Source organism: Podarcis pityusensis (genome assembly GCF_964106645.2).
Source record: "Podarcis pityusensis genome assembly, chromosome: 12".
Taxonomy (NCBI): domain Eukaryota; kingdom Metazoa; phylum Chordata; class Lepidosauria; order Squamata; family Lacertidae; genus Podarcis; species Podarcis pityusensis.
In genome coordinates, this window is record NC_138037.1 from 32,293,497 (window position 1) to 32,316,741 (window position 23,245).

The window sequence follows — 23,245 nt, forward strand, 5'->3', positions numbered from 1 at the left end:
TCCAGAAGGATACTATGGTATCAAAAGTCACTGAGAGGTCAAGGAGAATTAACAGGGGAACATTTCCCCTCTCCCTCTCCCAGGAGAGGTCAGCATACAGGGCAAACAAAGCAGTTTCTGTGCCAAAACTGGGCCCAAACCCTGATTGAAATGGATCTAGAAAATCAGTTTCCTCCAAGAGGTCCTGGATCTGGTCTGTGACCAGTCGTGCAAGAACCATGCCCAAGAAAAGGGAAATTGACAACTGCTTGGTAATTCTTTAGATTTCCGTTCTCTAAAGACCACTGCACAAATATTAGGGACACTGGATCCATTAAAAGGAAAGACAAATTCACTATCATACTGGCCAAGTGTTCAAAAAGTAAATTAGAAATTCCTTATCAGAATCTCAGAATAAAACGTCTAAGTTGTTATTCTCCATTTTTAATGTACAGGGAGATATATATTTTTAAGGGGCATTAATATCGGCAAATATCACTTGTTGTTTATAATATTATTGTTCCAAAAAAGGCATACTTCATGGCTTCCCCAAATGTGTGTTTTGGCATTTAGCAGCCTCCCTGGAGAAGACTAACAGAAGAACCTATTGGCCTCTGCCATTAGCCTTTTCTGTCCAGAATTCTCCAAGGCCAAGGGGAAGTATCTGTGGCATCAAGAACTTCCTGTGTGGGATGCCTCCAAGAAAGTGAGTCACTTGGAAAAATCAATAAGGTCATTGCTGCCACAAATGTTTGGGCACGTAGCCAGTTCAGTGCCCTTTTACCACCAAGGGTAAATGGATAAATGGATAATGATGGGTTGGTATAAACTGAGCAGGAAGGGGAAGAGGAAAGACTGGGTGACAGGCTCCCTCCCATTCTAAGAAGCAAATATTACCTGGGTAAGACACTATAGGTGCTTGCAGATTATTGAGTAGACAGTGTTAGCTATTTAAAGAGTATTTATTCTGCTTCGTTTGTGGGGGAGTTAGATGACATTGTGTCCAAGCAAGTGTTATCCCATACATCAAGTGTATTTTCCTGTCACTTTCCTTACTTCAAAAAATCCAGTTTTGGGGGAAGAGGGTTTGTTGCACATGACCGCCCAATCAACTATAATCATGAAACATGAATTTTCCAGTATTTGATTGAATATCTCCTGGAAATAGCAACTGTCTGGAAACATCATTGGTGCCTATTTAACAATACAACTAAGAATCTGTGTGGGGACCCCTGGTTTTCTTGTTTTATCTTCTGCTTTGTTTTTACAATCAAACAGTGTATAAATTCTATGAAATAAATAAATACATATATAAAAAAATAGAAATGCTCCCATATGGCAGCTCACTGGCACGGCCAAAGCACAAATGAATAAATACCCATAGACTAAGTAAAAGAAAAGCAGAGAGAGAGTGTGGAACTTGTTGTCTAGGTGAAAAATAAACACACATTTGTTGTATTGTGAAATTGCTTCAAGATGCTGCATAGGAAGTGATACATAAATAATAATAAAATAAAATAACAATGATGGTGATAATGATGATGATGTTAGAAAGACAAGCTTTCCTGGCACCTAAAATGGAGTTTTGCACTATGCCCTTTGAAAATGGAAGTAAATAATGTCAAGCTGACCACACCTTTGCAGCCATAGTGAATGTAAATCACAGGTTAATCTCAGTTCCATATGAGACTAATGGATTTGGGCAAGAACACTTTCTTTTAGCTAAGCAAGTTAATGCTTCACAGGTTTTTCAGCTGAAAGCCCATCTGGGATTGTTTGTGTAAAGAGATGAGATGCGTGGATAGTGCCAAAGATCAATACAGTGAGGAGGGAATTATCTGACAACTAACCAGCATATTGCTATTTTGTGCTTTTTCCCCCAGGGCTGCATATTTGTCTCTGCAATCTTTGGTGACATTATTTTTTTTCAAAAGCAAACTATCAGTAATCTCTGTGATGTAACCTATGTAATTCAGAGATTCATACATGTTGCATATATTATAGTGCACAGTGGGAAGTGGAATAAAAGACTTTCTTGTTCAATTGCATGATACTGTAAAGACTGGGACATAAAGGAAAAGTAAGCCGTAGTCTTCAGTGTAGCTATGCATGAACCTGCCATAAAACTGGGTCATCACAAGCAGTCCCCGCTTTGCTGACATTTCCTTTTAAAGTGCAAACTGAATGTAATACAATAATATGGTGCATGCTATGGAAAGGCATCAAATGCTTTCAGCTGAATTAAGCGTGTGTCTTTTCCCCTTTCTTCTCCTAGCAACATGCATCACAATACATACCACCATATTATTAAGTGTGGTGGTGGCCCCATCCCATAGCAAATGTGGTTGCCTTGCCTGGGATCACAGGGGTATATGTGTCAATGTGGTTTCTAAGAAATAAGTGAGAGAACAGTTGGAGGCAGAAATGCTTCTGAATACCACTTCCTGGAAACCATGGGAGGGAAGGGTGCTCTTGTGCTTATGCTCTGCTCCCTGGTTTCCCGCAGGCATCCAGCTGGCCACTGTGAGAACAGGATGCTGGAATAGATGGGCCATTGGTGTCATCCAGCAGGCTGTTATTACATTAACGTGGCTTTCACAACAAATTTTTCTTCAAGGGAAACTGTGAAATCATGTTGATTTATTTGCTTACATTTCCACCCTGCCTTTGTTCTACCACAGAGTTGAATGTGGTTCCCACCCAAGCAGAGATCAGACGCAAACCTCCTTAGCTTCGGCAAAGTGGTGGCCTCCCATGCCTTCAGACAATACCCTGGGACAAACACATGCCGATAAAGACTGCAGTCACATCATATAGAGAAAGTGATGTATGCAAATTACAGTGAGCTCTGTTCACGGTTAGTTACTAAAAGTAGACCCCTAATGCAGTATGATGTCAGGGACTAGACTGAGGAGGAATGGTGGAGACCGCCTCCCCTTCCTCCTGAACCTTCCAGAGAAGAGGAAGACAGTATAGATTTACAACAGTGGTTTGCAGAAGGTCATGGCTCAGAGATAGAAGAGGGACAAAGCTGGGAAATAATGGAAGAAGAGGAGGCGGGGAGCAGAGCCAGAGCAGCTGGCTGACACGTTATCATTAGAAAGCATTCCAGACCCCGCTTCTCCCAGAACCTGGTGGACAGTGAAAGTGGGAGAGCAGAAAGCGAAGAGGCAAATGGCCTTAAGCAGCTACTGTAAGGGTGGTTGTGCTGTTGACGACTGAGAAGGGAGGGGGGGGAGATTACTCAGAGCAACTCCATTACCCAAAGAGGCAGCATTTCTAAGCCTCTCTCTGTGAACATTGAATAAAATACATTGGTAAGAGGTTCTCGTCTATCTATGGCTGGCAGCCTGCTGTGAGGGGGAAGGTTGGCATTCCTTGAAGCCTGATATATACTATAAATATCACAACAAACACTAACATAAAACACTAATAATGCAAAACACTATCCGATTTGCAGGCATCTAGTTGGGCACGGTGAAAACAAGTTGCTGGCTTAGATGAGTCATTGGTCTAATGAAGATAGCTCTTCTTATGCTCTTCTTATATCAAATTTATTTCTGTTAGGTTGGATGGAGCCAGGGGTTTTCTTCTTCTGACAAAAGTAACCTCCTATAATGGAAGGAGCTACTTCTGTATATCAACCTTTGAAGTTGGGCAACTAGGTGGTTGACAATTCTCTCATAGCAGCACCAAAGGGTTCCCCAGATCTGTGACTTCTGCTTACTCCCTAGTCTTACTAAAAGCAATGAAAATGAAAGAATTTATCTCTGCAACTTGTGCTGGAACAATGCAGAATATTTTGTTTCATTAGGTATGAAATATTCCATTAATTTGATGAGTTTATATCAGGCATAGGCAAACTCGGCCCTCCAGATGTTTTGGGACTACAACTCCCATGATCCCTAGCTAACAGGACCAGTGGTCAGGAATGATGGGAATTGTAGTCCCAAAACATCTGCAGGGCTGAGTTTACCTATGCCTGGTTTATATGTTGGGATACCTTTTTATATTACATGCTTCCTGTTTAGAGTTTAAGAGTTTATGACTCTGAGTAAACTGGGAAGCAGCTGTTCAAGGGGAAAACCCCTATTTAATGATAAGGTTAAAGGAGGATATAGGATATGAACTAGATACTCCCCCATTTATAATCTTCCAGTGGAAACCTCTCTCCAACAACCTTTGACTCATTATTGCACAAAGCCCCTAAGTCAATATTTTACTTTAACATCTCAAGTATGTTTTCCCACTTCACAAAATGTAGTGAAACCCATGGCTTGCTTTTGCTCTTTAAGTTAGCTGGACTGGAAAGAGGGTGCTAGGAAAACAATTGCTTTCTTATATTTCATTTTTCAATTATAACTTATTATATACCTTAAGCAGCAAGTGCAATCAGCTTTACATTTTATTTAGTGCCCCATTGCAATTATTTCATTTATTTAAGTAAACTTTTTCATGTACTGTTTATTTTGCATTCTGCTTTTGCTGTTTTATCAGTTCTACATCATTTACTATTTATTTTGAGCGTGCATATTTACAATTGTGCACCATTTGTCAGTTTTGCTTAATATATATTTTAATTCACTTTCTTTTTGGTTCAGTTCTGGCTCTTTGGTCCCTATTCATATGCTCACTGGAGCATATTACTATACTCTGAAATTAGAACTTGTTTTTCACTGAGGACCTAATTAAAAGGTAATACACACACACACACACACACACACACACACACACACCTGCCTTTCTTCCATCATGGAACTCAGTATGGTGTAAATTAGGTTCAAAGGTGATTTCCTACCTAGAACTGACCAGACTCAAACCTGGTTCCTTTAAGCAAGATAATTACATCTTGTAATATTGGACCCTTTCCTTGGGACCATGGTCCTGAAGGTATGAAGTGATGCATTTGTTCATTAATTGATATGTAAACAACCCAAAGACATAGAAAATTCAAACAGAGAATACCTTAGAAACAAGATTATCTACCACATGTGTATCCTAAATGAATACTAGATTTGGTGCATTAAAAATAAGCTAAACAAGGACAAATCTAGCCAATGGCCTTTTGTATAATTATTGTCCTCCTTGTCATTATTTTCAAACTCCATCAAAGCAGAGCATGCACTCTCACCATCTTACAAGCTTTGTCACTTTTATACAGCCAGAACTTCAAGTACTCTCAATTCTGTAATTATACCCCTTTTTATCACTGGCGAAGTGTTATATAAAAAGAATAAAATTGCTTCCTGGGAAATAGAATTTCTACTGAGAAGAACTCATTACAGGAGGCAGCAATTTTACTGAGCTTACAAATTACATATTATTGTTAAAGTCTATTTCAAATCACTTATTCAGAGAGCAAGAAAGATTGATTCAGAGAACATAAACACCCAAGGCTTACCCAGAGGTTGATGTCGTACATGGTTTCTTTTAAGGGCCTGTTTACATAATCGTTTATCCTGGGGTGGCTACCTCTGATGCACTTCAGTTTCTGACTTGTTTACATGCTCAAGTGGTGAATCAGAAGTGAGAGAGAGCAGAATTAGGGACTCTCGATTCACATTTCACCCTGGGATAACTTGCAACAACGGAATCGTCATTTCTAGCATACAGAGAGTGGGTGGAATGGGCTGCAGGGAGGATCACAGATCCAGGCACTCAGCTTTGTGAAGCAGGGGGTAAAAAAAAAAAAAAGACCCCCCCCCCCCAAAGTGGGGCCTGAAGCAAAATGTTGCAGCATAGAGGGCTCTCATTCAGGTTTCCAGCCAGCTACAGTATCTTATGTCCTTTCCCAGGATACTGCATTCTATCCCCCTACGCCTGCTTCTTGGGAGAAAAGCAATGACAAACCTAGACAGCATCTTAAAAAGCAGAGACACCACCTTGCCAACCAAGGTCTGTATAGTTAAAGCTATGGTTTTTCCAGTGGTGAGGTAAGGAAGTGAGAGCTGGACCATAAAGAAGGCTGATCGCCGAAGAATTGATGCTTTTGAATTATGGTGCTGGAGGAGACTCCTGAGAGTCCCATGGACTGCAAGAAGATCAAACCAATCCATTCTGAAGGAAATCAGCCCTGAGTGCTCACTGGAAGGACAGATCCTGAAGCTGAGGCTCCAATACTTTGGCCACCTCATGAGAAGAGAAGACTCCCTGGAAAAGACCCTGATGTTGGGAAAGATGGAGGGCACAAGGAGAAGGGGACGACAGAGGACGAGATGGTTGGACAGTGTTCTCGAAGCTACCAGCATGAGTTTGACCAAACTGCGGGAGGCAGTGGAAGACAGGAGTGCCTGGCGTGCTCTGGTCCATGGGGTCACAAAGAGTCAGTCACGACTAAACGACTAAACAACAACAACAACCCCAGTTTTCCTTTGGGGACGGTGGCAGAGCATCTTATTTGCAGCAAAAGATCCTAGGTCCAATCTCTGACAACCCTAGGTAGGGCTGGGAGAGAACCCTGCCTGAAAGCTTGGAGAGTTGATGCCGATAAACGGAAACAGTAGTGAGCCAGATGGGCCAATGGTCTGACACAGCACATGGCAGCATCCTCTGTTCTCCCTCCCCAACAGTAAGATAGCATTCCATGTTCACTGAGTATGCTCACTCCTGACTGGACTGTTTGGGGGAAATCTGTCCCTTAGGGTTTCCCCGCCCCTAAATATTTTTTTTTTTTGTACTTCTGCAAACTTTGGGGTTTCTCCTAACCTCTATTGGCACCTCAGTCTCCTTCCCCCTGCCAGCTGTATGTTCAATTAGGGACTGGGTCCAGGGCAGAGATGGTGGTCTGTGGGCCAGCCTAGGATGGGTCAGCCTGATTAGGGACCCCTGGCTCAGGGCCATGGGGCAGAATGGGGCAGCTATGCACAGCCCAAATACAAATATGCATATTTTAGAGGGAAATGCAATTGGAAACCAATTCAAAAATGCATATTTTGGGGAAGAATGCATACAAAATGCCACAATATACTGGTATTAAAAAAAATAATAATCACAAAAACTGGGACAAAACAGACATATGATTGAGTACATGTGAAACTGACATGGAATGGACTGCTATATCTGTCCTTACATTCTGAACCGGAAAGGCCTGCCTACACACAGGGAAGGAATTGATCAAATTGCTGTAGTATTTGAAGGACATCTTTGCCATATACCTCCCTTCCTCGGCTTGAAAGAAGAACAAAGCAAGTCAGAAAAAAGATAACAAAATAATCCTCTTAAAAACCCTCTACTTGCACTCTAAGTGTTAAGTCATGTAATTTCATTTCAGTCTTTCTTGGTATACAGCCATCTTGTAACCGAGCAAAGTCATTATGATGAGATGAAGCAACTGTGAAGTTCATGGCTTCTCCTGGTTGTTTGTGTTTTCACTAATAAGGCATTTTAAAAACTGTGGTAAGGGTCTAGAAACCTTGTTTCCTCAGGGAAGCAAAATGAATTAAACAAATATATGGATCAGATTTCAGGATTAACACTTCATCACACGTGTCACAGCAAGCTTTCTTTTTCAAATTTAAACCTATCATATCTAGCCAAGGATTGAAACTAATTCCTACTTGAGAATAAATGGAAGCATTTTATGTGGCATTAAATGCTCATTGAGTTTTAATCAGATTTGTGAACTTGGTTTCACTGGGCTTTTTTTAACCTAAGGTGTCACTGATACATTAAGGGAAATGCAATCTCGTTTCACCTTCTGCTTTGTCTATAAATAAAATCTTCCGCAGGGCAGAAGATTAAATTAAATAAAAGGTAAGATGTCTAGTTTGTCTCATGTCAAAAGCTATAAAGTTGTTTGGATACAGTGGGCAACAAACCAACCAACAAAAATTTCTAAAGAACAAAATGGACAATTTTTGCAGGATTGAAAAGGTAGACCACATGTTCTGAATTGCTCCATTTCATATAAATTCTTTATGAAGTCCTCCACAGCCTTCAGGTGAAATGGAATAATAGGGACATTGCACTAATCTTATCACGCAAAACTTAATATGCTTGAGGCATGATCAATACAGCTGAGTGTCAGAAGCCCTGTAATGCTGTCAGGATCAGGTTTGCATTGGGAGGCCCTGATACAGGAGGAGAAAGCAGCAAATGGAGTGCTGACTGATAGGAACTGAGGTTGTTGGAGGGGACTTTCCCACCTGCACCTTGACTTCAGCAATATCAGAAGGAGCAGTGATTCCAGCTCCTTCCCCGATCTCCTAGCAGAGAGGAAAGTCTCAGTAGAGGCTGGGAAGGGCTGTGGGCAACTAAGCAGGAAGGCAACTGAGAAGGTGGCAACAAATGATCAGCTGCCTGAACAGAGGGATACAGAATTTTTGCCTAGAACCAGGCAAAACCTTCACAGATGGGAGCAGACTCGCCCACACTGAAGTAGCACGTATTTGCAAACTCAGCATTCCCACAAAGTGAATGTATTTTTGCAAGTGAGCTTGCCACGCCTCATCTTTCAAAGCTTGGTGGACAGGGAATGGAAACTATTGGGACATCTTCATTGCTTCTATCCAGTTCTGAATGTCTTGCCTGATTCCTGAACTCCTGATTCATGGCTCCTGAATAGGAACGTAATTCGAGATATCATCTTGCATTGTTGGTTTTTCATGAATTATTGAGCCCATCCTACTTTGCAGCTCTCTCTCTTTCGTAATTTTGATGCCCTTCGCACTTTCCCCATGTAAAATTTCATAATTGTTTTCAAGAACCTCAAGGTGGGTTTCATAACTTAAATTCTGGCCATATAATGGTTACCACTGCAGGGGAGGGTGCATAGAAGGAACTGAAAGGCAGGAAAGGAAGGAGGCGGCTAGAAGACTCCTGGTGGAGATGTCCAGATTCCAAATACAGGTACAGTCGTACCTTGGTTTTCAAACAGCTTAGTTCTCGAAAATTTTGGCTCCTGAACGCCGCAAACCCAGAAGTGACTGTTCCAGTTTACGACCTATTTTTGGAAGCCGAACGTCCAACAGGGCTTCCGCGGCTTCTGATAGGCTGCAGGAGCTTCCTGTAGCCGATCAGAAGCCGCTCTTTGGTTTTTGAATGTTTTGGAAGTCAAACGGACTTCCGGAGCGGATTCCATTCGACTTCCAGGATACAACTGTACTGATCGGAGAGAAAAGGAAAAGGTCATTACCTTATTGGGGAGCACAAGTGGCAAGAAGAGCAATGGAGGTGGTTTGTGCAGCTAATCCATCTTGGATGCTGCACATCACTGACATAGGGTAGTGCAGCTTCTTTCTCTCCACCTCTCTGCAAATGCAGGAAGCCCCTTTCACATGCAAAAGCACTTCTGGCACAACCGAACACCATGACGGAAACCAGAGCGCATGGAAATGCCGTTTACATGCAATGTAGAGTGGCTGACTGGGTCAGTGAATGGCAGACCTTAAAGCAGGCCTGCAATGCTGTGTTAACCAGTGGAAGGGAATCCTTAGTTATATTTCTATTAGAATTACTGCCTCCCTCTCATTGAACAGATGTTCTCAAGCATTCCAGGGAAAAGGTACAGTGCATGCTTTCAGACATGCAACTGCTGACACAGTGATCTTTCGGGAATAAACACAAAGCTTTACAGGAAACTGATGCCATTTTAATTCAAAGAAATCAAAAGGCAGAATATATTGACTCTAAATAAATGAACTTGTTTTATTAAGATTACTTGCCTAAAGTGAAACTAACATAGCAGGATTTGCTATGATGAAGAAAGTTTTTTGAAAAAATATTTCCAAAGGACAGCCTAGTGCCTCATGGTCCAATGAATATTCAGAGCAAATGATCAGTTATGTGACATTTCGCAAGCAATTTTGAGAAACATGAACTCTGCAAATCCTGAACTTTGTGTCTGCTGCAAGTTTGCACCATTACTTGCTTGAGTAACGATGTCTTTCTTACTTACTTGTAAGAGCCTCTATCTGCATGTGTTGGTTGTGAGGCAGGATACATGAGCACAAAAACTGAACGTTTTAAGAAGATGTGCTGCCTGACTAGATAATTTAATTCTTTTTTTGCTCAGAGAATTAATTGATCTGGAAAAAATATTAGATATGTGGTTTCTACAAACCAGGACATTAAATGTACCATTAAACAGCTTAGACTAGAATCAGTCAAGTTGTATAACTTGCAGTTGCTTCTTGGGATAACTTTCAGCAATACAAGTAAATGGTATGTTTTCTGAGACAACGCACTGCCCTGAAGCATAAATAAATTGCAATGCAATTTGAAATGCACTAGACCCTTACAAGCTTTGCCCTGTGAATGCAGAATAGCAATCCATTTTGCTAGAGGACCAGGCCTCGCTCTCAATTCCACTGTACAGAGAATTGAATTTCTATTGCAGTCTCTGCAGCAGCTCTCTAGTCCTTGTCTTGTTCTCATATATATTAATGTTAAGTCTGTTTTTCAGAATTTCAACAAACACACAGAGATTGCAACTGAACCCTTTCCCCCAAATGGCTCATATGAACAATAGGAAAAAGCAAATATTATATATTGTACAAAGTATTTCATAAGATGTTCTTATTAGTGTAGAATGATACCACCTGAGGTCAGATGATGGATATAAGGTGCAATTGCTCTTTCTCAATGCAAGATCATTCATTTATCAAGCTCATGTGGGCTAACCCCTGTAAGCAGAAAGCAGGGGCAATGTTGGAATAGATTAAAAGAGAATTTGAGCTGGGAGAAGGAAACATACAAACTAACAACACATTAAAACGAAGGAGAATAAAACCATTCAGCTAACAAAAAATATCTAAAATGCCTGAGCAAAGAATAAAAGCTTTAAAGCCTAGTATTGAAAAGAATACAGAGTTGGTGCCAGACATACCGTCATCAGGAAGGCATTCCACACTCAGGGTGCCACCACAGTGAAGGCTCTCTCTTTTGTACACAAATAATGTACTTCTAAAAATGGAACATGAAGACGTGCACAGCATGATTAGTACACTAGGAGCCATTTCTTCAGAGACTGGGCCCCATATGGATTCAAAATGAAATCTAAAAACAGTAACAACAAAACTTAATGGTAGTTGTAGTCCAGCAACACCTGAAGGGCACCACCTTCGCTACTTGTGCTCCATAGTTTACTTCGGTTGTGGCTAGAACAAATTCTAAAACTGATGCTTGGTGTTAACTAGGAAGAACAGAAAGCCAAGATTTTTAGAAAGGGATCACTCTGGTATCATGCTACAGTTCCTGCTAGCATTCATTTGCACATGACTCTAGTTTTATCCTGTGCCCTACAGCAAACAAGTGGAATAAAATGATATGAAACCAGGATTTCATTTGTAACATTTGAAACCAAATCAATTCATCCTACTGATTTAATTCAATTTCCATTACACTGCCATACAAGTGCCTCTCAGAGTGCTTTGTGCAATCTAATAAAAATTGAGCTTATTACAGAGAAATGAGAAATCTCACTAATGTCTCATCCTGCTGTCTTTAAAGACATGGCACTTTGCACATCTTCAATTGCACATTTCCAAGATTCTGAAAAGCAGACAGCTCCAGTCACAAAACAGGAAACCTCAGGCTGAATTTGAATATTAAATTTGGAATGGTAAAAAGGAATCTGTGGCAGAGTTAATTTCCATTGACATCAATGGGAGGGATTTTATTTTATTTTTTAAAAAATGAAGGAAAAAAAGGAAACAGCCACAACACTGTACATGCTTGCTACTGCAGCTGCAAAAAGTTGGCAGACTGTAGGTGGGAAGTGGTACTGGCTCCTCCACAGCCCCCCCCCCCAGACTTCTCTGAGGTCAATATCCACACCATACATTTCATAGAATCATAGAATCATAGAGTTGGAAGAGACCACAAGGGCCATCGAGTCCAACCCCCTGCCAAGCAGGAAACACCAGAGCACTCCTGACATATGGTTGTCAAGCCTCTGCTTAAAGACCTCCAAAGAAGGAGACTCCACCACACTCCTTGGCAGCAAATTCCACTGTCGAACAGCTCTTACTGTCAGGAAGTTCTTCCTAATGTTTAGGTGGAATCTTCTTTCTTGTAGTTTGGATCCATTGCTCCGTGTCCGCTTCTCTGGAGCAGCAGAAAACAACCTTTCTCCCTCCTCTATGTGACATCCTTTTATATATTTGAACATGGCTATCATATCACCCCTAACCTCCTCTTCTCCAGGCTAAACATGCCCAGCTCCCTTAGCCGTTCCTCATAAGGCATCGTTTTCAGGCCTTTGACCATTTTGGTTGCCCTCCTCTGGACACGTTCCAGTTTGTCAGTGTCCTTCTTGAACTGTGGTGCCCAGAACTGGACACAGTACTCCAGGTGAGGTCTGACCAGAGCAGAATACAGTGGCACTATTACTTCCCTTGATCTAGATGCTATACTCCTATTGATGCAGCCCAGAATTGCATTGGCTTTTTTAGCTGCCGCGTCACACTGTTGGCTCATGTCAAGTTTGTGGTCAACCAAGACTCCTAGATCCTTTTCACATGTACTGCTCTCAAGCCAGGTGTCACCCATCTTGTATTTGTGCCTCTCATTTTTTTTGCCCAAGTGCAATACTTTACATTTCTCCCTGTTAAAATTCATCTTGTTTGTTTTGGCCCAGTTCTCTAATCTGTCAAGGTCGTTTTGAAGTGTGATCCTGTCCTCTGGGGTGTTAGCCACCCCTCCCAATTTGGTGTCATCTGCAAATTTGATCAGGATGCCCTTGAGTCCATCATCCAAGTCGTTGATAAAGATGTTGAATAAGACCGGGCCCAAGACAGAACCCTGTGGCACCCCACTAGTCACTCTTCTCCAGGATGAAGAGGAACCATTGATGAGCACCCTTTGGGTTCGGTCAGTCAGCCAGTTACAAATCCACTGAGTGGTAGCATAGTCAAGACCGCATTTTACCAGCTTCTTTACAAGAATATCATGCGGCACCTTGTCAAATGCCTTGCTGAAATCAAGGTAGGCGACATCCACTGTGTTCCCTTCATCTACCAGGCTTGTAATTCTGTCAAAAAACGAGATCAGGTTAGTCTGACATGACTTATTTTTCAGAAATCCATGCTGACTATTGGTGATCACAGCATTCCTTTCTAGGTGCTCACAGACTGTTTGCTTAATGATCTGCTCCAGAATCTTCCCTGGTATTGATGTCAGACTGACTGGGCGGTAATTATTTGGGTCCTCTCTTTCCCCCTTTTTGAAAATAGGGACAACATTTGCCCTCCTCCAGTCTGCCGGGACTTCGCCTGTTCTCCAGGAATTCTCAAAGATGACTGCCAGTGGTTCTGAGATCACATCTGCCAGTTCTTTTAATACTCTTGGATGCAGTTCATTTGGCCCTGGAGACTTTTGTACTACCTGGATTCTTGTACTATCTCCTTAGTTATTCTGGGCTGTGTTTCCTTTGCTGAATCATTTGCTCCAAATTCTTCAGGTCGGGCATTGTTTTCTTTATCGGAGAAGACTGCGGCAAAGAAGGCATTGAGGAGTTCAGCCCTTTCTGTGTCCCCTGTTTGCATTTCACCATCTTCTCCTCTGAGTGACCCCATTTAAAGTTCACCGAATTTAAAGTTCTCCATTTAAAGTTCTCCTCTGAGTGACCCCATTTAAAGTTCACCGAATGCACATTGAATGAAAATGGCATTCCCCAAAGAATTCTGGGAACTGTAGTTTACCCTTCAGTGAGCTGCAGTTCCCAGCATGCTTAACAAATGGCAGTGGTGTGGATGTGACCTTAGGTGCAGAAGGGAAAAATAGAAGCAGCACCATGGACAGTAACAAATGAGATAAGTTTGATGTATTAAGGGTTGTGCTTTGGCGTCCAATAAGCTCATGTTTCCCTGCTCAGCCAACAACAACTTTTTCTGGAGGTTTCACCTCATAACTAGTTTCTTTTCCCTGGGTTTAAAGAACACAATGGAAACAATTACAAAACGTGTTAAAATTTGGCTTTGGTGCACAGCTAAGCTGCAACTCATTAAAAACTCCTCTTCTTAAATTATCCTCTGTTCTTCCCACCGACAGAATTTCCCAGTGAAATTCCTCTGTAGAGCTTACATTGTTAATGAGAGTAAATCTTCTGTGAGTTCAGCAGTGTAATTTTGTCAGGTTTAAAATGCCTCGGTCAATGGCAAATACGCTCTGCTGATTAGAAGACAAGCAGCACAGGGATATTTTGATTGGCTGCAGTGAAAAACATGTGTTGCCACCCCTGTTCAGAGAACTGCAGAGAGTTGCATATACCTTGATGTGCCTGTGAATATTGATGCAGCCTACTGTCCCCTCTCCAAAGCACACATATGCAGCAGGAGTGTATGCTCCTGATCTACAACACAGTTTCCACATGGCAACTAATGGATCTCTCTCTCAATGCCTGCCTCTATATGGGGCTTTCACAAACATCTGGACAGTCGGTCATGCTTTTTGAAATTGCAAACCATCAGAACACTTAAGGGACACTTTGAACTGCTCACCAAAGACCAGCAAGTGAAAAAAAGCTTAAAGACAAGGGTGGGGAACCTTTTTCACCCACATTCCTTTCTGGGCAACCTTCAGAATGCCATGTGCATGGCAGTAGAGCAACAAATGCAAATTTTACCTTTGTACACTAGGTTAGCTTCTACACATGTTCACACACCCATCTCTGTCCTCTATCCAGACAAGCAAGGGACATTCTTCTTCTTCTCCTTTGGTGATCACTGATAGCTGAGTAAGATTGTCTTCCATAAACATGGTTTAACAGTTGGTCCATAAGTGACTGTGTAGGCTAATTCTGGATCTACATGTCCTTCCGCAGTGGGGACATAGGTTTCCGGGCAGGAGTTGATCGTGGTGAAGGTTTGCCAAGCATGCCTTCCTCTTAGCACATTTCTCCCTTTTGTCCTGAGTTTGAGTGTCTTTAAAGCCCACAGCACCTTTGGTAAAGGCTGTTCTCCAATTGGAGCGCTCGCAGGCCAGTGTTTCCCAGTTGTTGGTGTTTGTACTACACTTTCTTAGATTTACCTTGAAAGAGTCTTTAAACCTCTTTTGTTAACCACCAGCATAAGCTTTCCATTTTTAAGTTCAGAATAGAGTAGTTGCTTTGGAAGACGATAATCAGGCACCCGAACAACATGACCAGTCCAATGAAGTTGATGTTGAAGAACCATTGCTTTGACACTGGTGATCTTTGCTTCCAGTACACTGGCTTTAGTTCACCTGCCTTCCCAAGTGATGTGTAACATTTTTTGGAGACACCGTTGATGGAATTTTTCGAGGAGTTGAAGATGGTGTTTATTATTGGAGTTCAAAGACATGTTCCAGTAAAGAGAGAGCAAAGCAGGGCTTCTGAAGGATGTGGCCTGGGGAGAGTTACAAAGGTCAGATGGAGAGGACTAGAAGCCCACATTCAGTTGCTTGGCCTCAAGTTGCTTGCAGAACTTGCCAAGATGATGGTGTACGCTTGTTTCTATGGGCAACTTTGGGTAGCAGTTGCAAAATTCCAATAGCAGGAATCCTGAACGCATAGAAATCTACATCTGGACAATTTACCCATCACTATACTAAGATTTGTTCATGTAGAAGCATATATTGCAGGAAGACTGGCTTTGCTGGAGCATAACTTTCTGCAGTGCTACAACTATACCAGCAATAAAAATTAATTTTTCAGCACCAATACTGAAGCATCAGGCTTTTCCATTTATTCTACCAAGCTGTATTCCCTAGACTCACATTGCAGATATGTGCAAAGAAGAACTGGAGCTGAAGAATAAAAAGAATCAATCATCTGATCCCATGAAGCTACTTTAAGAGCAAACAATACATTTGGCACAAAGGCCACCCAACTGACTCTTTTTTTTTTATTTGTTTATTTGAAATAAAACAACGGCTTTATTCACATAACTTGCTTAGCCAAATATACAGACTTCCAGAGAGGAGCTTGCAGCTTCTTTGTTCCTCCTTGGTCTTTATTTTACTCCTAAGCCAGGCTGAGCTAAGTCAAGGTTTGGCTTAGCATGTTGCCCAAACTCAAGGTCATGGTTAATATCTGTCCTTGCTAACCATGAGCTGCAGCCAAGGTTTGTTCTTAAGTGCAAACTCAGGTTAGGATGACATGCTAAGCCAAACGTTGGATTAGCTCAGCATGTCACAGGAGTACAAAAGATCAGGAGAGCAGTACAGTCTCAGCAAAACCATTGTTTGAGTACGTGTGGACCAGGCCAATATGAATATAGTTTTTACTGTTCTCCCTTAACTGTTTATGGACTTGGAGTCCTGGAATTTCTACTGTGCCAACATAAATCTGGAAGAGTTCAAATCAAAAGCAATAAAATTGCACATGTGTTTTTAAAAACAACAAACAGGAATAATAATGCTTCCACCAGCCCGTGGTTACTTTTAGCAGGGGCTAAAACAAAAAGCCAAAGTGGTTAGCAGAGCTATATCAGGAAGTTTATTTCTTCCCCAAGACTTCAGGATGAGCCATTTGAAACTGTAATTCTTGTCCAGAGAAACCCTGAACAACATGGGAGGGCATCTGAAGAACCATGGGATGCTGCTAACTACCTCTCTGGCAACGGGTTGGAAGGACTGCATATGGGGGCTTCCCCACTTAAGTGATAGAAAATTCTGGCACAATCACTGCATTGCTGCCTGTAAAGAGTATGGGTTGCTCGTGTGTAAGTTGCTGCCTCTCCTGGCTTTGTTGCCTTGTTAAACCTTTCAGTCTGGACAGCCCTTCACTTCGTGGCTGCATCAGTCGCTAGCAGAATCAGTCAGTGGGCGTTTCTTAAACCTTTTCCAACATAAAAGTTGTTTGACACCCAGTCTCCTCCTACTCTCTCTGCGCGGAAGTCTTCTGCGCAGGGAGGGCGTGGGTAGCGGAGGACCCGTGCTCTCCCCGCTGGTGTCCGGTGAAGAGTCTGGGAGCCCTCTCGCCAATTCCCCCATCTGCCCCTCCTTATTCCTGGTGTTGCGCTGAATTGCTTCCCCATCTGCTGAGCTGCCTCTCCCCCTGCTGGGCCCTTCTCCAGCATCATTTGAGAGCCTTCCCTCCGCCTCTAGCTCCGATGTCAGTTCCCTGACACTGCCCATCATCAGTTCTCTGTACTGGGGCCTCACAGAGGAGTGCATTACATCTAGAGTGTGCAGAGTTCACAAACACACACACCTCGCACACTCTGGATCCCTGCAGCATACAAGGCAGCCCTCCACATGCATTCCATTCATCCTAGTGACAGGCATTTTGACAGCCCTTAATCAATACCATTTAGAAGTAACTGTCTACACAGCTCACTTAAGTGTGTACAGTGGTACCTCGGGTTAAGAACTTAATTTGTTGAGGGTTGAGGCTGCAATGGAAGAACACCAAAACAATCTTATATCTTCTGAAAAGTTTAAATGGAGAAATGTACAATGGCCTGGGGAAGTGAAGTCTCCCTCTACCAAAACTACGGCCAGCTCTGTAGAGGAGTTTTACAGTGGTACCTCGGGTTCTTAACCTGAAACTGTTCTTAACCTGAGGTACCACTTTAGCTAATGGGGCTTCCCGCTGCTGCCGCTGCACAACCGCTGCACGATTTATGTTCTCATCCTGAAGCAAAGTTCTTAACCTGAAGCACTATTTCTGGATTAGCAGAGTCTGTAACCTGAAGCGTCTGTAACCCAAGGTACCACTGTATCTGCTATTTCCAGGGCCACAGAAGAAGACAGAATTCTGCTTTCTCTATATAAAGTGCCTCTTTATGTGAAATCTCACTGAAGCAGTGCACTCCCTGCAACCAGCCTCTTCCTGCTTGCAATTGCAGAGAAATGCTGAAAGATGAGAGGTTGTGTTGCAAAGCCGAGAACTCGCGGGCGATGACTCAGTCACGTTCAGCAGCAGCAGAGTTATTTTTAGCCTAAAGTGGGCCAGACATCCCCAGAAGTGCAAGATGTGAGGAGGGGGGATAATAATAACAACAACAAAATGGAAAGCACAGTGACTTTGAATGTTTGTCATGCATGCAATAACTCTTGTGCATGACTTGGGAATAAGAGAATTGGAAATTCAGCCTTGAACCAAGAAGAATTAGAAATGGCTTCTTTGGATTTCACAGCATTTATGTGCACAGATGAGCTTTGCTTCAAGAGCCTGAACCCTCTTCGCTATTTAACTACAACCAATGTCTTCAATATCAAACAAAAGAAAATATTAGGAGCAAACATTTATTTGAAAAAACACAGTTTTCAACTTCCTTCCCACCTCTCCTTTATCTTCAGCAGAAGATCAACTTGAGAATTTGCAAATATTTGTGGATGTACAGCTGCCGGTGTTATTTTTTTATGGTATTTATTTAGAAAGATTTCCAAACTGCTTAATCAAAGAGCACTCAGTGTGGTGTACATCATAAAACTGTAGCTAAAACACAGCTGAATGCCACTCAACTATTAAAAACAACTATGCACAAAATAATCATCATTAAAACACTCAGTAAAACTACTAAAATGAATAGAAGTAACTAAATTGTATGTCTGGGTTGGACTGCTGAAATAAATAAATAAATAAATAATTCAGTGGTGGTGGTGGTGGGGTCCTAAAACAATATAGTATTGGTCTTCAAGGTCAAGGTTGTAATCCTATAGCTGCTAACCTAGGATGAAACTCGCTTCCAAGTGGACATGTATAGTATTGTAGCGTTAATGGCAAACTATAGAGTCCCATCCATGCATGATTTCCATGCAGAGAACTCAAAAGTTCCTTGTCCAGTTACCATTGCTGTGCCCTTCAACAACAATGCCTTGAGCATGGCCGTCTGCAAATGAAACCCTTTGCCCATGTAATTGCTCACACTTAAGGACTCCATGCATTCAGGAACCCCAAATAACTGTGTGCCCCAGAGAATGTGGAGTAGCAGCCTGAGCAAAGGGATCCCCTTGCAGACAACAAAGCTCAGGACTGATCAGAGGGTCGAGCTAAAGTAGTGATGTGGAAGGCGAGAAGCACAGCACCCCTCTAGCTTGAAACTATAAATTGTCCACACAAGAGTAATGCATGAACAGGGCTTTAAAATCTGACATTAGCAACACAATGGTACACACCAGAAGGGAGTAACCTCCCCTGTCAAGGGCATGTTCCTTTGGGGTTAATTTATTGGGGACCGCATACCCGTGGTGGTATGTATTCTGGAGGTTTCTAGTCACTTCTTTTCCTTGCCTCATATTTTGTTCTTAACAGGCACTGTGAAAATAGGACACTTCTCACAGTGTGAATATTTTGGGTAGGAAAACTAGACCTCATTTAAAACATTTGTGATCTCTGCTATTTCGAGTTTAGAATAGCTGAAGGGTGTTTCTATTTAACTGCACGGCCACAACTATTATATTTAACACAAAGGTGTAAAACCTGCTGAAACTGATGACTAAGGTCACTTCCAGCCTGTCTCTATTTTGCAGGAGGGAATTGATTGCATTCCAACAAATTTAGATTATGTGCAATTAAAGTAGATTAAAGCACTCTTACACACACAGAAAACCCACTTCAAAGCAACCAGGCTTTTCGCAGTAAGGAAAGTGATGAGAAATGCACCAGAAAGCATTAAATTGGTTGATCAGCCATAAAACCTCAGCACGAACAAATCAGGACAAATGCTCAATAAAAAGTGGGACTCATATAACCTCTGTCCAAATAAATTGCTATGAGTGCTCAGATCAGACATTGTATAACCTCCAGGCAAGCTTTGTTGCAAACAAATCAGGCTCAATATTATTCTATACTCCACTGAAATGTTCAAATGTTTATTTGATTGTCCTTGAATGTCTCCTGCCACACCCTTTGAGAACCACTGGCTTAAGGTGTGCAAGTGGATTGGTGAGGGACTATTCTATTCTATTCTATTCTATGTGATGAAATTCCTATTTTGCAAATGTTTTCACAAACTGTTGCAAACGATTCACAGGCTCAGACAGTAAGATGCTGGTGCCAGCCAAAACGCATGTTTGTTGACTTTACTTATGCTGGCACTAGGAAATATAACCCAGATGGTACTGTTCTGCTACATGCTTCCAGTACAGTATAGCAGCATTGTGGGAAAGAATATGTATAAAAGAGAGGGAAGGCATTCTCGAGGCATCTTAAATGGCATCCTATATGTGTTTTAGATTCACTGGAGCCGCAGAAGCTACTGTGCCATTTCCTGATAAGAGGAAGGGGATACTAGTACGCTATGGCAGTTCCTTTTGCACACCCAGTACAGAAAGGATACCGACCTAGCTGCAGAAGCACAGGTCACTCTACGCAGCTACTAAAAATCAAAGGGAAGTGGGTACAAATCACAAGACGCTTGAAAACATTACCCAGAACACTTATCTGCAGATGAAACACTTCTAGGTGATCTGTTCATTATCGGAATAGAACCAGGCCTTCAAAAGTCCTTGATGTGATTATATTTAAGCCAATCATCACATTGCATTATTCTCAGAAGAAACTGTAGGTAGTGGGTGGTTAATCCCCTCTCGGTAAAATGTACCAGCCAAGGCTGAAAAGCACTTTTGTTTATTTGTTCCACGCATATTTCATGCAGCTAAAAAATAAAAGCCTGCTTTGTACTTTTCACTTTAAGCTGTGCTTTCAACCATTCAGCCCAAACCTCTCCTAGAAACCCTTTCCATTTGTCCTTTAAAAGTTGCCCATGCCATTTGCAACATATGCAACCTTCCCCATCTCCACTATGGTGTTAAGATTTCAATTCCCACCAGCCGCCGTCATTGTGGCCAATGGCCAGGGGTCATGGGATTTGTAATCCAGAACATCTAGAAGTCACCGATTACGGAAGGCTGATTAATATAACTTGCAACTCATACACCATCTATTGTTTGCCCCTGAAACAGTGATATTCAAAGAGATGATGCTTCTGGAGTTTTTTTATTGTTGTTGTTCACATGGCTAATAGACATTGATACACCCATTCTCTTCCTTACATAGCTCCACCACAAATGCCTTAGGCCAGGAACAGCCAATGTGATGACCTTCAGGTGTTTTGACTACAACTTCCATCACACCAACCATCAGTCATACTTGCTGGGCCTGATAGGAGCTTTATTTTCATGACATCTGGCTATCTCTGTGTTAGGGAATGCAGAACCTAAGTACGTGAAGCAGGAGGACAAAATCAGCCTCTCTCTGGTTTCCAACTAAGCCCATTTACAGCCTGTTTATTGCACAGTTCCAGCCCTCTAGAACTATACTGATTGAATTTGCATTGCTCAGTTTTAAAACCATTTAAACCAGAGGCCACGACAGTTTGTGGCAGCCAGTTGCAAAACTGAATTACATATAGTGTCAATAAATAATTGCCTAACATTTCTTTGCATAGAGGAGGAAGGACCGCTGGGAGGAGAGCAGAAAGAGGAAACACCTGCACCAGCACAACCGGACACCTTCATCTGCCACACCTGCAGCAAAACACATCTCCCTCATATCAGTCTCTACAGCCACTGCCATGTGGTAACTGTCTAATGATTTGACTTCACCCCCGAGGACGCACTCTTGCATTGTTCCCGAGACAGACAGATGCCAACCAACCATGTCCTTATAAATATGCTACACTGTTGGCTGCACCACCAAGCACCTGTGGTCTCAACACTTCCCTTAATACACAGCAGCACACATAATTTATTGGAGAGTTCAACCTTGATAATTTAGTTACATAGAAGTATTATAAACACCAGCAATGTTTTTGAACAGTCACTATATTTAACAGTTCTACCAAATGACTGGAATGCTGTTGATGCTTTGCTAGATATTCAACACTGATTGAGAATAGATCTCTAGAGCCTCAGCAAACAAACCTGTAGATGAACCCTGAGACCTTTTGAATGCATTGCTCTTCTACTAGAGTAATGATCTATTCTGCTTCTAGGATTATTCTCTGCTATAGAGAAATCTGAATAATGGACATCCATATTACCCCGTGTGAGATGCTGAACCTTAAGACCATTGTCAAATAATGGTAGACAATGTGGTACCCTCCAGATATTGCTGGATTAAAATTCCCATTATTGCTGACCAGCTGGACTACTTTTAATTCTACATTTTGTTGTTTAATTTGGCTTGTTTACTCTTTGGTTTTTGCAGAGGGTTGCATTGTCTTTTGCTTACTAAGTTTTTTCCCCTTTCCATTTTATTACAGCTATTTTAGTGCTGCTTCATACTACTGTATTATTGGGAAACCAATAAATGGGGTAAATAAACATTATAAACAAGGAGCTGCTAGATTATCATGTCACTATTCAGAAGGCAAATGACACTCAATCCAGGATGCCTCCAAGTATTATGAGAGAGGGAAAACTGTATTCTGAGTCAGGTCGACTTCAACTTCAACTACATGAGCAAATAGTACAAGAAGTGTTGGCAACCAAACTTCTCTGGGGAATTCGCAACATCCCCAACCCCTTTGCTGTTTGTTCCCAGCAACTGCTAATGTGAGACAGACTACTTCAGAACATGGAGTTTGCATTTAGCTATTAGGGTTGAGAGGAGGTCCTTTGATGGGTGGAGGAGCAGGTAGCAGAACTCTGGCTCTGCAGGGCTGAGAGAAGGGATTGTGTAAGTGGCTTAGCAGGATGGTGGAACTGGAGTACCCCAGTGAACTGTGGACAAATGGGGACAGGGATAACAAAGGAGGAAAATAGCTCCAAGAAGAACAGCACTTAAACAAAATGTGTTCATATTTTTAAAAATTACCGAAAATTGCTGAAAAACAAACACAAAATGAGGGATAGTGTTGACTCAGCTCTAGCGAAAATCCATCTCTCTCCAGATGTATGTTGCTGCACTCTGATTTGCATAAAAGTACACCAACTTTGCTGCAAATCTAAACATGATATCCTTTCATGCAGTCCTCTGATACAGACTGAATAATCCCAGATTATTCTGCAGATGGTTATAGTGTAAAACAAATAGGCCAATTCATATGTTGATCATTCGTCTTGCTAGAATAGTTCTCAAGTTCTGCAAGTAATACTAAATGGTGCAATCCATCAGGATCTTCAACACAATCCCCATTCAAATGATGGAACGGCGACATAGGGTTTTATTTCGGCTCAGTAATTAAAATCTTCTCTGTGATTGACATCCTTTCCCTATCTTTTCCTTTTTTGAAAGCAGAAACAATTTCTTGTAAGTACAATTGATCAACTGAAGTATGACACTTCTGTTAGTGCTTAAAGTGTGTTAACTATTTGTGCAAATGTCAGACATGGTACAAATATATTTGAGAGATGACAGGTGCTTTCTTTCCACTCTTAAGCCCTGCTCAGGTAGATAATGAATGTCTGAATAGGG

At 41.8% G+C, this 23,245-nt stretch overlaps 1 long non-coding RNA gene across 4 annotated transcripts in view; it reads left to right on the forward strand.

The window, feature by feature from the left end:
* Positions 1-22,182, forward strand: part of LOC308459550 — a 28,306-nt gene extending 6,124 nt beyond the window's left edge. Inside the window, exons 3-4 of one of the 4 annotated variants that reach the window (XR_013978118.1) lie at positions 553-685; positions 1,863-2,254. This is a non-coding gene — a long non-coding RNA (uncharacterized lncRNA). Of the gene's footprint in view, positions 1-552; positions 686-1,862; positions 2,255-21,275 lie in introns of those variants that run through there. The other 3 variants (XR_013978119.1, XR_013978120.1, XR_013978121.1) reach the window with 3 other exon arrangements.
* Positions 22,183-23,245: the final 1,063 nt, after the last annotated feature.